Below are 13,434 nucleotides of genomic sequence, written 5' to 3'. Positions count from 1 at the left end.
GAGATCACGTTGTTTACCTACGATGACCCAAAATTTCCATCGCATTATTTTTAAAGCCATGAAGTAGAGAGTTTAAGTGTTGTAATGTCTCCGCTTCTTTTATATATTATATGGAAGAAATTGCCGTCCAAAATTCCTAATCTAACCGTCTAAAAATCTAACTTCCCTTCATCTTTCTCGATTGTTCTGGAGACAATAGTGAGGGAATCATAATTATACCTCCTAAATAAGAATGGTATAAAGTGGAAATAATTATAGTATAATGATATATAACAGTATATTGTAGTAGTAATTAATATCATATACGTTGTGATCTACTTCTGGAAACAGAGGTGCAGTGATGCAAGCAGCCAGGTCAAAACCGGCCTCGACCAACCCCTCGACCAAGATGGAATACCGGTCTCTACTCAGTCTCCAAAGTGAAGCATGGATGCACTTCGCTTGAGTTCGACGGGTTGTTGATCCCATTCATGCGCAAGTGTTGCTGCCAGTGCAGCTAGTGCTATTCAGAAAGTGCAAATTGACCTTAGCCTTTGTATGAATATCGGGCAAAGCAATACCGATTGACAAATTTCTTCAGCAACCATCTTAAATACCAATTTTTGAACAGATATTTACGAAAATCAATGGGTATGAGTTCTTCTTTTCCATTAAGTATCATAGTCATTATACAAAATTGAGAAGTGAGAAAAATCAATCGGTAATCCTTACTTTCACTTCGCCAGAACTACTGATATAGAGTGGTCTTAAAGAATGTTCTGTTATTAAAATATAACACCCGATAGTTTGTTTCAACTTTTCGACCCATACGAGTTTGTTCGCCTTACTGATAAAAATAAAGGGGCTCTCAGGTCTTTTCGTATCCACATTACGTCCTCGAATGGTAATATCGGTTCTTCTCATTTCAAGCACTGGAAGTTCCAATAACTTTTATCTATCTATTCTACCAAGTCCAGAAAATATTAATACCATAGGGTGTAGTACTCCTTTCTTGATACTATAAATCCAAACACATCTGCTGATGATTTCTTTTCTTGCCTTGTGTTTCGCCGGTGGAGCATCTTAATATTTTTTTCATTAATTCATGTTGATTCATAGGTTGATTACCTTATTATGGCGCAATGCCATCGTAATTTACATAGGAAAGCAGCTATTAGTGAGCATTTTTGTTATTTTTTCTAAGCTTACTTGTCATCACTTTTGCGTTTAACGTGAATGTATACAGCTATAGTTGGTTTGAACGACGCGGTATTTTTGATAATCAGGATTCGATAGCAAAATAATAACTGACGAGTTACTATTTCTTTGGTGAGTCTCGCACGATAGTAGGTAATTATCAATTGTCAATGATTATTGATTGCCGTTACATAATAGGTGGTCGCTATCAAATACATTAAATCCACAACCATCGACAATATATTGCGTAATCGAATCATGTAACAAGCATAAGCTAAACGGGATGGCCCAACATGGAAATAGATGAGATCAGCGACGATCATCGAGAATCAATAAATATCGACAATCGTAATTACCATCGGGCTGCCGAGAGTCGCCATCGAAACATCTAAGGTCAAAACTTCCGACAATGCATCGATAAATCGAACCATTAAACAAGCGTGAGCTAAATCGAATGGCCTAACTTCGAAGGCGACATTAGCGACGATCAATCGGCAACGATGGATATCAACAATCGGCTTAGCTATCGAACAATCGAGGGTAACCATCTTGCGTCAAATCTACCGACGATGTATAGATAAATCGAACAAGAATAAGCTAAGCAGCGTCTAACCTCGAAGGTGACGGTAGCAATGACCATCGGCAGCGATGGATAGCGACAATCGAGGATTTCCATAAAATCGTCTTGCGTCGAAAATACCGACGATGTATCGATATATCGAACAAAAATAAGCTGAACATCGTCTAACCTCTTATTGGTGTAATCTCGAGGAAGACGGTGGCGGCAACTTCTGCAACTGGCGGGCGATTAAACCGCCATCACACGACGTCCGTCCTCGAGTTTGTAGGTATCCAGACGCTTATGGCGTGGACTTCAGCACCCAAGGGGTGAATGCACCGGGAGACGAGCCGCCAACGGGTCCTGAAGCTTCGTTATTCGCCGCACACCAGAAATAGTCTACCTCCTCCTTGGCTGGCCGCGAGCTTGTAGGATGCTCCGCTGCTCCGTCTACGTACTTCCTTCTCCCCCTCACTCTCCGACCGCTCCCCCACCCTCTCTCATCCCACTCCCCTCCTTTCCTTCCTCACCTCCGTTCTCACGTCAGTGGGACAATCCCAGAGGAGGTCACTGTTATCGAGGTCAAGGGGAAGGGGGTGTGGGAGGTGCGTGAGGCGGTTTGGGCATTCACCGGGAACTGGTGCTTAGGTTGGCTGTTGAGGTGTATGGGCAGTGACCAGCTGCAGGAACTTACTGGAGTAGAGACCCGCGACAGCATCTATCGGGTGTCCGACAGGAATACATGCGACTGGGATGATGCCTCCGGCACGGAAGAATTTCTTTTTGCCTTGCTTCTACCACGTGAACTGCACAGTTAGCCCCAATTATTTTGATTTCGATGTTAGGTATGATGGTCATTGGTTTCTCAATCAACGGTGGTTATTACATGTTGACAGTGAACTCATGAAAAAAGTGCAGGTTGCAATCCACCGCTCATGGGAGCAGTTGAAGTAAGGCGAAATCCCATTCCAAACATGGCCGACGTCAGTGTATTTTAAAAGAGAAAATTCGCAGAATTGGATGCACATAATAGTGCATTTTGAGGTGCACAAAATGTCGTTAAGGATCCAAGTAATTTATTTTACAACTCAAATACTTTTCCGAATGATGCAAGCTGAGAAAAATTCTAAGTAGCGCGATTTTCCACGCATTTAAATGGAGCGCAATTCTAGATGGCCAGATGCGCAATTTCTCGGCTTCACTTAGGGGAGGGGGGAGAGTTCCATTGTTTACAATTCATTGGTTGTTGACTCAGAGTTGACTCTTGAGGTTGTTGATGGTTATCGATTGTCACTGAACTGAAAACAATGGAATGCTAGTCGCTATCCACCGCGCACGGGATCGGTTGAAGCCGTGCTGAAGTCAATACGGGACCTCCAAACGTTGCCGGCTGATATGTATTCTCAATGTGAAAATGCGAGAAATTAGAAGGATAACGCATTTCGAGGCACAATAACTGCTGTATGGGATGTAGGAATTAATCTTCCAAGTATCAATATCATTCGAATTGTGTGAGTTGAGAAAAAAATCAATTTTTTTCTCAACTCACACGATTCCCCACTGCATTCCCCATGCATATAAATGGAGAGCATTGTTTGAGGTCGTTCCAAAGATGGCCAGATGTCCAATTTATTGGCTTTATTCGGGGTGGAGGTATTTGCATTCCATTGTTCAAAGTCCAGCGATTGTCGATGGTCGACCATTTTCGTCCAAAAATCAGTGTCACCATCGAACAATTGAAGGTCACCATCAAGCCAAGTCACAACTATCGGCAGTTTATTTAATTAAATTTCCATCAAACGAAGTCCGACCTCGTATTTGTGTATGCGTGTATTTCAAATTGCGGTAGCCGTCTTCTTAAGTGCCACTATGGTAGCGCACGGAGGACGAGCGGCTAGCGGTTTTCATCATCCGCGATCAGTGTCTTAATTTTTGCAATAGAGTCATTTCATGAAATTAGCGATTTTAAGGTTGTTTCATTATTGTAGCTTAGGTAATTTGCGGCTAAATAATTTTTCCCTTTTTGTCAGAGTTGTGTGCCATCAATTGTGTATGGCTGGAGGATGATGAATGTAGTTCTTATCGATGTGGAATTAACTCGTGTAACCAGAACGTATGGGTTGAATGAGTACAAATATCGAGGTTCTTGGCCCAATTGATGTAAGTGATCTCATAAGTTACCGCAATTAATTAAATATCTGAAAAATTTGATGCTAACATTTCCACTACGGTTATAATTTCTTGGTTCCCCGCCTACAACGTCACGACATCTCAACCCCCTCATCCCCTCCAAAGCTGACGACGATGTAGTCAAATAGAATACTCACTCCATTTTCAAAACTCTTATTATGCTTATTTCTCCAGGCTAATATTTGTAGCGAGTGCCACTCCTCTAGTGACGGAAAAACCGATTTCAATTGAAATCGAGACTGTCAAAACAATTGTCAAAAATCGAGGTAATCGAGCACTATCTTAGAGTCTCGATCCAAACTCGATTTTTCAACCGAGATGTTGACCATTTCGCTTGATCTTGGCAGCAAGACTTTTCTCTATGGCCGGTAAAATGGGAACGCACGCTCTCAATCATAAAACATCGTAATTAGATGATCTTTTTGAAAAATTTTAGTGAAGCCGAATTTTTTCAAGTGGTGATCCTAAAACTTAAATGTGCGTGCATTTGTAAATTTTTACTACAAATAATTCACGCAAGTAATTTTTTTGATATTTTTATCTGCGAATCAACTGTGTAATTTGAATGTTTTCCGAATGTATAATAAACTTGTTTGTGTAAAAACTTTTTTAAAGAACCGTCGATTTTTTTATTAATCAATCTTTCGTAGGCCTCCGGCGTTTTCGACGTTTTATTTAATATTCTGGATTTTTAAGGACATTAAATAATTGAGATTGGGTGAAAATGTGCGATTATAATTGAAGCGTTGACGTGGGAAAGGTGGTTAGTCACCAAATGTGAATTTTACCGGAGACGAAAGAAAGAGGTTTGCCAACATTGGGAAGTTAATTTTAGTGTACAAACTTCGTCAATCGTAGCAATTGATATATTGTACCAATTGACTTTCTACCTTGTCCATGCCATTGGCCATTTACTACCTTCTTAAAAAAACGAAATTTCGATTTTTTCCGACTTACTACCACATCAACGCTTCAATTGTTGTATGCTTCAATGAAGATATTGTGTTTCGGTTTGCGGGCGGGGAGTAGTGATCTACAAAAGAACGGAGTCGCGCGTCTTCCTCCATCCGATATCCTATTTCAAAGCTGCGCGTCAGCGTCTGGGAAATGGTGACCCAATCTCTGGGAGTGAGGCATTTGCTTTGAAAGGGGAAATCTTTTCCGTTTATCTCTGTTAGTGTTCACCATGGATGAATTTTGCAGTAACATCACTTTAATGCAGTCAAATAAGTCACTTCAAGGAAGTGAAATACCTTTATCTTTATGTAATACCTATCTATGTCTATAGTGTGAAATACCTATATTTGGTGGCTTCAAATATTAAGCCCTATCGGGGCTAGTGAAATAAATCTTATAAATCGGGGTTCAGCTCGAGTGTCATCGGGGTTAAGCTGGAGTGTCTTGCTTTCAGTAAACTTGATCGAGAGACATTCACGGTAAAGTTGTTTTTGTTGAAATATTTTGAGGAGGAAATATTTTTCAAAATGACTTATGTGTTTATAAGGTTGTCGCTAAGCCCAATGACTTTTTTGATTACACACTGAAGGACGATGGGCCCGCGTGCCGGATATACATTGTGATATCTTCGTTGTCGCGGGATAATTTATTTTAAGATATAATTGACTCTTGAGCCTATTTAGAGAAAGAACAATCGGATAAATATTTTTTTCAGGGAATCAATAAGTGAGCTCGATGTATTTCGCTACGGAGCATCACATCAAGGTCCGACTGGAAGATAATTATCCGCATCAAGGACCCCATTCTAATGAATTTTCCTGTAACAGCATACGTGTTATAATGCCATCCTGCGGCGCTAACGGGGTGTAATTTATATTAGCTGCCGTGGAGATTCATTATTGGTCGCCAATCTTAGGATAGGATCTAAGGATCTCCGATTTGACGTTGCTCTCCTCTCAATTCTCCTGTTAGATAATATTTTCGCACATACGTATTTCCTCTATTTCACATTCTTCTTTACCTGTTCTCTATATTCCATTCGAGGTCTTCCTTTTCCATTCTAGCCCTTTAATTGCCCTTCGACGATTGCCTTCATCAGCCCACCATGTCTCCTGTATGGGCTATAATTTTGTTCCGTCTTCTTTTCAAGGTCTTTGTGAGGCTTCTCCTCCTTTCTTCTCTTCTTAGGACTTCCTCATTACTAACCAGCTCGGTTGATCCATTTGTTCCTCATCTTCCTTCTGTGGTACCGATTTTCGAAGGCCTCTATCCTTGATTTCTCCGCTGCTGTCATTGTCCATGCTTCACTTCCGTGGAGACTAAGCATATGTTATCTTTCCCTATTGGCAGTATAGTTCCACCTTACGCGTAAATTGAATCTGTTCCATTGCCAAGATATTTATTACCGTAGAGTTTTTAAGATTTCGCGCCACGAAGTTTGAGAAATAATGTGAGTTAAGCTGTTAATCAAGAAAGCACTTTGGGGTAGATTTAAGGCGGATATTTCAATTTAGTATAATGAAAACACTTCTCTATTTACACGCTTATTTATTTATACCGACCCAGGTTTCGGCACATAATGCCATTTGCAAGGTGGCCTTGAGAACGGAAACAATCTGTTGAAAAATGGGTCGGTAGATATAAAGATATTGGAAAGTAGAAAAGTGTTTTCATTAAGTTAAATGTCAAAGATTTCCACCGAATTACGCCGGAAACTGTATCTTGTAGGAGAATTCCAGTTATTTTGTGAAATTTCGTATTGCGCCTATACTTGTACAGAGGTATGGGGGCAATGACCATCTGCAGGAACAGAAAGCTGAGTGACAGCATCCACTGGACATCCGGCAGGAAAGGGCGTGACTGAGTTATAGGGATATGGTGATAACTCGTCGAGCACGGGAGAGTTTATTCGAGAAATCGACTCTCCACGAGGTTGCTCGGATTATAAACTGTTGCTTACGATAGAGGACGGTCAGTAGCCTATGCATGGGACAGGGATCTAACTCGGGACAAAAGGGGACATTTTACTTTTTCAGCTTGGCTACAATGTTGTAATAAGTGTGAGTGTTCAGTGTTCAATTGTTGCATAATCATACTGTCTTCAGAGAGTAGTGTTGATTTATTAGTATTTTTCTAAAGGTCTTGCATGTTTTTTGCGGATAGTTTTTGTTACGGTTAAATGTAAATAAAAACCTACTACAGTGTCCAGAGTTTCACTATTTTACTTTTAACATGGTACAGGCCTTAGAGTACAAAGGTGTTCCAAGTAATGGGGAGGTATTTGTTTGAACTGTAGGAGGTTATTGTTGAAAATAGATATAAGGCTACTATTTTAGAAAATAACTCCTTTTTGCTAAATTTTAGAAATAAATTTTGTTGTAAAACGGTTATAAGTAATCGACGTTACATTATTTACTAAATGTGGAGTAAATATTTGGACCAAATTTAACTCTTAAAAATTTAATTTTCTATTAATCTAATTTCTTAACATCCTACTTAAGCCAAGGGTCCAGATTTTATCCGTTGGACTTTAATAAGTCCTGTTTTCAAGAAATAAATAAAGACAGCAAAGTTTATATCAAACTAATTTTTTAGGGGATCCTGAGGATAAAAAAGAAAACGTCATATGCCTGAGGCTGAAAAATGGCTCCGATTTGATTTATGAATGAACCCTACTGCGTTGTCTGTAGATATTCCGAAGCTCATGGCATGAGTCTTTATTTTTTTCGTTGGTACCTTATTTAAACTGCCATTTCCAATAAATTCGCCACATTAGACTAAATTTGTAGTAGTAGTGCGTTTCTATGAGATTCCATCCGAGACTGTTTATTGCTAAGGGATCTTCTGGAGATTTGTGCATGTAGGTTTACTCAATTTACTTACGTGGAGTGCGCATATTTCATGAGAAATAAAACATGGTTTGTTCTTCCCCACTTTCTTCATATATAAGTGCATGAGTGCGACGATAATCGGGGGCAAAATATGGTGTGCAAGAGGTGCTATGGAGAAAGTATGCTCTTTAAAGTGAGTAGGGATGGGTTGGAAATGAGCTGGCCTTGAAGGAATGCGGACTGGCTACTTCCATAATATTTGAGTGGATTTGTCGGTTTTTTTCTTTCCGGGAGAATCGAAGGACATAACATATTTATTAAAAGATGTGGTCGGAGTAAACTTGCCTTATCCTCAGTCAGTCCATGCAGTATTTCTCAGCTACCAATCAAGGTTATGACGTCCTTGAAAGCTAATGCAGTGAAACTCGCTTATAACGATCACGCAAGTAACGAAATCCCTCCTATAACGAGGTGATTTCGCGGTCCCTTGTACTTTCCTGTGTTAACCAGTGTTAATATTCCCGCATAAACGAGTACGGGTGATAAGAAATCCTCGTTATTACGAACTATTCTTTGATCTCTTCGGTAAGTTTTACGAACATGTTGCTTGAATAAAGACTATTTAAGGAACATTAGCCGGCTATCCTGTAACACAAAAATCCTTTTTTATGGATATAACGAAATCCCGTTTATAACGAATTAGAACGATGGTCCTCTTAAATTCGTCATAATCGAGTTTTACAGTATATATTTGAAACTAAATTATTGATCAGAAAACTTGGGAAACCTGTAATTTTGAATCCGAACACAATTCAATTTCAAGGCGATTAATTTATTTAACCAAGAACTGTGAAATGGATTTTGTAATGACTGAGACTTCGCTTATAAATTTTGACTTCGTTTGAACATAACTACTAGGAAATAGAACACTGCTAGCTGGGCCAGATTTTTCAGTCGGCTAACTAGGTTTCATCCTAGGGCCTCAAGATCAAGACGGGCCTACATTCAAATTGTTAGAAAAATTACTAACACTGCTATAAAAACAGTTAACACTAAAAAACATTGAATCGAAAACAAGGAAAAATTATACGCATATGGCTAATAAACAAACAAAAGTGCATCCGTTAAGATGTTGATGTATTTCACATTAATAATTTATTTTATTATCTCTAATGTGATTTACAAACTTAAGAATGGAAAGAGAAAGGACCTCAAAAGTGGAATTGCATAGGGCCTCTTTTTATCTAAATCCGGCCCTGATCGCTAGGCTTTTGATGCTTTATAAAAGCAATTGATCTTTTAAATCGAAATATAAGTTCATTATTAATATATATAAAATAAAAAATGGAGAAATTTTATAAGTATGAAATTTTCGAAGTTTCTGTTTTAATTAAAAAAATGAAGAAATTTCACCAAGACGCCTCGAACTCATGACCGATTTTCATTATTTTCCTCTAGTTATAATAATTATGTTATAACCGGGGGAAAGGGATGTTAAAAATCTCTCAGCCAAGGCGGCTATTTCTAAGTAGTAAAACAGGTGTACGAAGGAAAACGAATAGGGAAATTTCAACCTCATAATCTTTTAGTATTCCACGTCTTATGAAATGTGTTTCGGCGATATGATTCCAATGTTATATTTAGACGTGGGCATGAGGTCAATGGGAACGTCAGTCAAATATTTTTCTTTTTTCGCAGATTTTTGTAATTGCTATAACGTTTACTCCTAGAAATTTTTATTTTTTGGCATTTAACATTTACATTACAGCGACATAAGCATGGAGCCGAAGCAAAATTTTAGTACCCTATAGATATATTTTTTTGACTCAGGAAACGGTTGATCAGAGACACATCCCTTCGTGACATACGATGCCTCGTTTACTTCATTTTAGGTATATTCGCCATTGTTTACTCTTTTCACGAGTTCTTTGAAGAATGTCCAGCATAGTACATTACCGTTCACTCCATTAAATTATGACGTTTATTGTATCTAGAAATACCGTCATATTTTCTCTTGAAAGTAAAATTTTACGGCATGAAAAATTTAATTCATTTCTGCAATACCTACCGACCCTTTCTTAATATGTGTTGGGCCATGTTTTTACTTGGCCCACTAGCATTTATGATGGTATTTTAATGAAAGAACTTGAAGTTTAATGCTCAAGTTTGCTTCAATTCCAAGTTTTTAAGAGATTAAGGTAGAGACTTGGGTTGCTTTTCTGTGATGAGTAATATTTCTTGCAGCGAAGGGATTATTTCTAGGTAACAGGTTAATTTTGCTTTGCTTCAATTATTGCTTCCGGCTAGATGAGGTAATTTCCATTTCTCAATAGTTTTAATGTGCTATAATGCTGAGTTGTTTTTTCAATCATAAAATGCATTTTAAATATTGTGCAAATACTAGAGTTATTTTAAAACTGGATGATTCGTATAATTAATGTAATATTCCTGCCTTAAAGGCAATTCATAACTTCATCGATGCTCAAATAACTAAGATCACTGCCTTCCTTACAAATCCAAATTACGTTTGCAGTCTGACCTTGGTGTCGATGAAGATGCCGCAAAAATTGGGGAAATACCTTTGAAGGCGTGCAAAAATAACTTATGCGTTTATTATTGAAGTTTAGTTGTTTTTTATATTATAACGAACTTATATCGTCTACTTATAGAAGGTTTGTGTATCTCTTTTTCCTGCCGTTGTGTTCACCTAACTGTCTATTCAACTCGTATGGATGCCTTTCCTACTCATTATCACTACCCGATTTCCTAAATTAAGTTTTTTTTTAATTTCCATATTAACGTTGACTCCTATATGCAATTTCCTTCTCTCAAAAGCAGCATACCTAAATTTAACTTTAAGGGATATTATACAGCGTAGAGAAAAATTGTGTCAAGAAATTTTAACCCTGGATATCTGATGCCAGCAGGAACCAAAATTTCTATTGATTTTTAGGTCGAAAATGCACCATTTTTAAACTAAAGAAACTTTGAGCCAAGTGCTCCGATTGGCCGCGAGTTTATCCTGTTGCCGGATGCTTTGGATGCATCGCAATTTTGGGCAGGCAAAGCAATCGAAGACATGATTTGTCTACGGCATCTGGTAACAGGCAAACTCGCAGCTGATCGGAGCGCTCGGCTCAAAGTTTATGTCGTTTTAAATGGTGTGTTTTCGATCAACACATTATCAGTAATTTTGGTTCCTATTAGTATCAGCTGACCAGGTTTAAAATTTCGTGGCAGAACTTTTCTTCTCCATGTATAAAGGCCGTTTTACACGGTACACGGAATTGCGCAGGTTAGAGCTGCATTAATTTCTAAAATGGCGTGGAATTGCGCGAATGCATGAACGAAATTAGAACAGGGGCTATTTTGCCGTCTCGCATCCACGCATTCTCGCATGTGTTCTCGCAATTCACCGCTTTACACGACGCAATTTTGATTGCGCCTTCACACATACGTCAGACTGCGCAATTCCGTGTACCGTGTAAAACGGCCTTAAGAATGATCTCTGAGCCATCGATAATCTACGTTTTGAATATCGTCATGTTCCCGTGGGAACATTTTTATTCCAATGAGAAAAACCGGATAATAGTAATGGTGGATGGTTTACGTTTCTTTCTTAAATTCTCCCGTGCGGACTATCATTCATCGTTTTGGATGCATTTTATTGAGTTTAGAGATGATGAAGAAATCAGTTTGCGGAATATTTTTTAAGACCAGGAGAATCTAAGCTTAAAAACTGTCAAAATAGAGCACAGTGACTTTAAGGATCACGGTTGTGGTTATGACGTAAATTTAAGTGCTAAGACACACAAATTTCTCGTATCCAACGTCTAAGATAATGGTTAGATTGCTCAATGATTGTAAATTCATCATGCTTTAGCGTTGCTCATTCGTATGGTTCAATTGGTGCACACGAAAGGGATTTGGGTACTCCTCTTACCGAGATAAAGTAACGGACCTGGAAAGGATTACTCAGCAATATTAAATTTCCGACCTTTTCCTGGTGTTGACCCAATCTCCTCAGAATGAGAACTTTTCTCAGCTTTTACTTATGCTTCAAATATTAAAGTGATCCTTCTGAAATCTCTTTTAGAAATACGTACGTATATTTATCCCAGAATGAATGTCTTCTTCGAGTATTATTATAATATTTGTTACCTGAACTAAGAGACCGATCGGAACGTGATATACGTACGAAGTATTGGTAGAAAATATTATGTTGGATCTAAAAACTCGCATTTTTATTGTGTTATTTTTTAGCGAGCAATTGCAAAATTTACTGATTTATAGCCAAAACTTTAGGGAAATAATTGGGAAGGTTCCGCTGCAGGCACTTTAAAGGAGCCTGCATTACATTTTCAAAATGAAGACTATTGTATATCGCTATACTTTTCCAGGTAGAAATGTCGTTTTAATTAACAACTATAAGGAAGAATAAAAAAGGCAATACAAGTCGAACAAATCAATATTACGTCAGTAATTTAGGACCATGAATTTTGATGAAATAACGATTCGACGAATAACGATAATTTTGTGGAACGACTTGTAGCGATCGGCTAGCATTATGGAGATTCATGCAGTTTATTGCAGCTTGCACGATTAATGGAAAGAAAATGATAAATCTCGAGAATGTGTTTGCTGTGGCATTAGTTTCGCTTTAATTGTGACAATTCCCAATGCACTGTGAATAAATCTTCTCTCAGTGGTTATTTCGTGAAATACTTATGTACTGCATTTACAGGATGTTCGCATTAATGAAAATACAGTACGCTTAATTTTAGAGCCAATTTCCCAAAATAGTTATTACAATTGTATTATGTTTAACGTAGGAAATTGCAGTATGCTTAGAGGAATATTTAAGTTCATGGAAAAGGAATGTAACATTTTTTCTGATTTGTTTTAGTGGAAAATGTCAGTCATAATATGAATTCAAGTACGGAAGAATTTTTAGTTCATTAAAAAAAATGGATTTCACGACGAAATCGCGCATGTAAATGAGGAGGAATATTGTTTACTATAAGGTAAATGTCATATCTTTTAAGAGTAGCGAGGGGGTGAAATTTTCTTGTGATATAATCTTGGCAGTAATTGCACCACAAGGTCTTTGTTTTTTCTCTTCAATTTTTTGGTAATTGTCAAAGAATACTTTTCCTTGATTTGAATTCCATATTTTTAGCGTAATAGCTGCACTGAACGGGAAGCAATGTTTTTTATAGTTTTCTTTCCCCTACCGTGTCTTGGTCTCGTAATACAACCTGAAATTACTATTATTTTTAGAATCATAGAAAGCATCATTAAATAGCTAAACATGCAACTAAAAGTATTCAGGATAACTAGGCATTAGCGTGCAGTGGTGGGGGTACTAAGTGTTCAATCTCCCCAGAATTTTTCGGAAGATATGATCTTAAGCGCACCCCCTTCAACTGAGCCCCCCTTAATATACCCCTTCATCAAATAAACTGCCCCTAAATTATTTTGTGGCCGAGGTTTTTCTGGAATTAGTCTCGCTATAATGAAGACAAATAATCACTCAAGAGAATTCGGACGCCTTGTATATCTTAGGAATTATTTCGTGAAATATCTTTTGCATTTATTAATAAGGTGATCGCATCAATCAAAAAACTGCACGTCTTATTTTAGGGCTAGTTACACAAAATAGTTATTACAATTGTATAATTTTTAACGTAGGAGTTCAAAGTAGGTATATTTTGAAGAATA

At 37.9% G+C, this 13,434-nt stretch overlaps 1 protein-coding gene across 3 annotated transcripts in view; it reads right to left on the bottom strand.

Moving 5' to 3' along the window:
- The window catches only part of LOC124165098 (long-chain fatty acid transport protein 4), a 101,042-nt gene that overhangs the window by 30,699 nt on the left and 56,909 nt on the right, over positions 1-13,434 (bottom strand). The window contains exon 1 of one of the 3 annotated variants that reach the window (XM_046542387.1): positions 1,926-2,140. The exons of the other annotated variants lie outside the window; for them this stretch is intronic. The gene's annotated coding sequence lies outside the window, so the exon portion shown is untranslated. Of the gene's footprint in view, positions 1-1,925; positions 2,141-13,434 lie in introns of those variants that run through there. 3 annotated transcript variants of the gene reach the window in all.

The sequence above is a fragment of the Ischnura elegans genome, chromosome 9 (assembly GCF_921293095.1).
Source record: "Ischnura elegans chromosome 9, ioIscEleg1.1, whole genome shotgun sequence".
Classification (NCBI taxonomy): domain Eukaryota; kingdom Metazoa; phylum Arthropoda; class Insecta; order Odonata; family Coenagrionidae; genus Ischnura; species Ischnura elegans.
The sequence above is the reverse complement of the archived record's forward strand: the minus strand, read 5'-3'. Positions and strand labels throughout refer to the sequence as shown.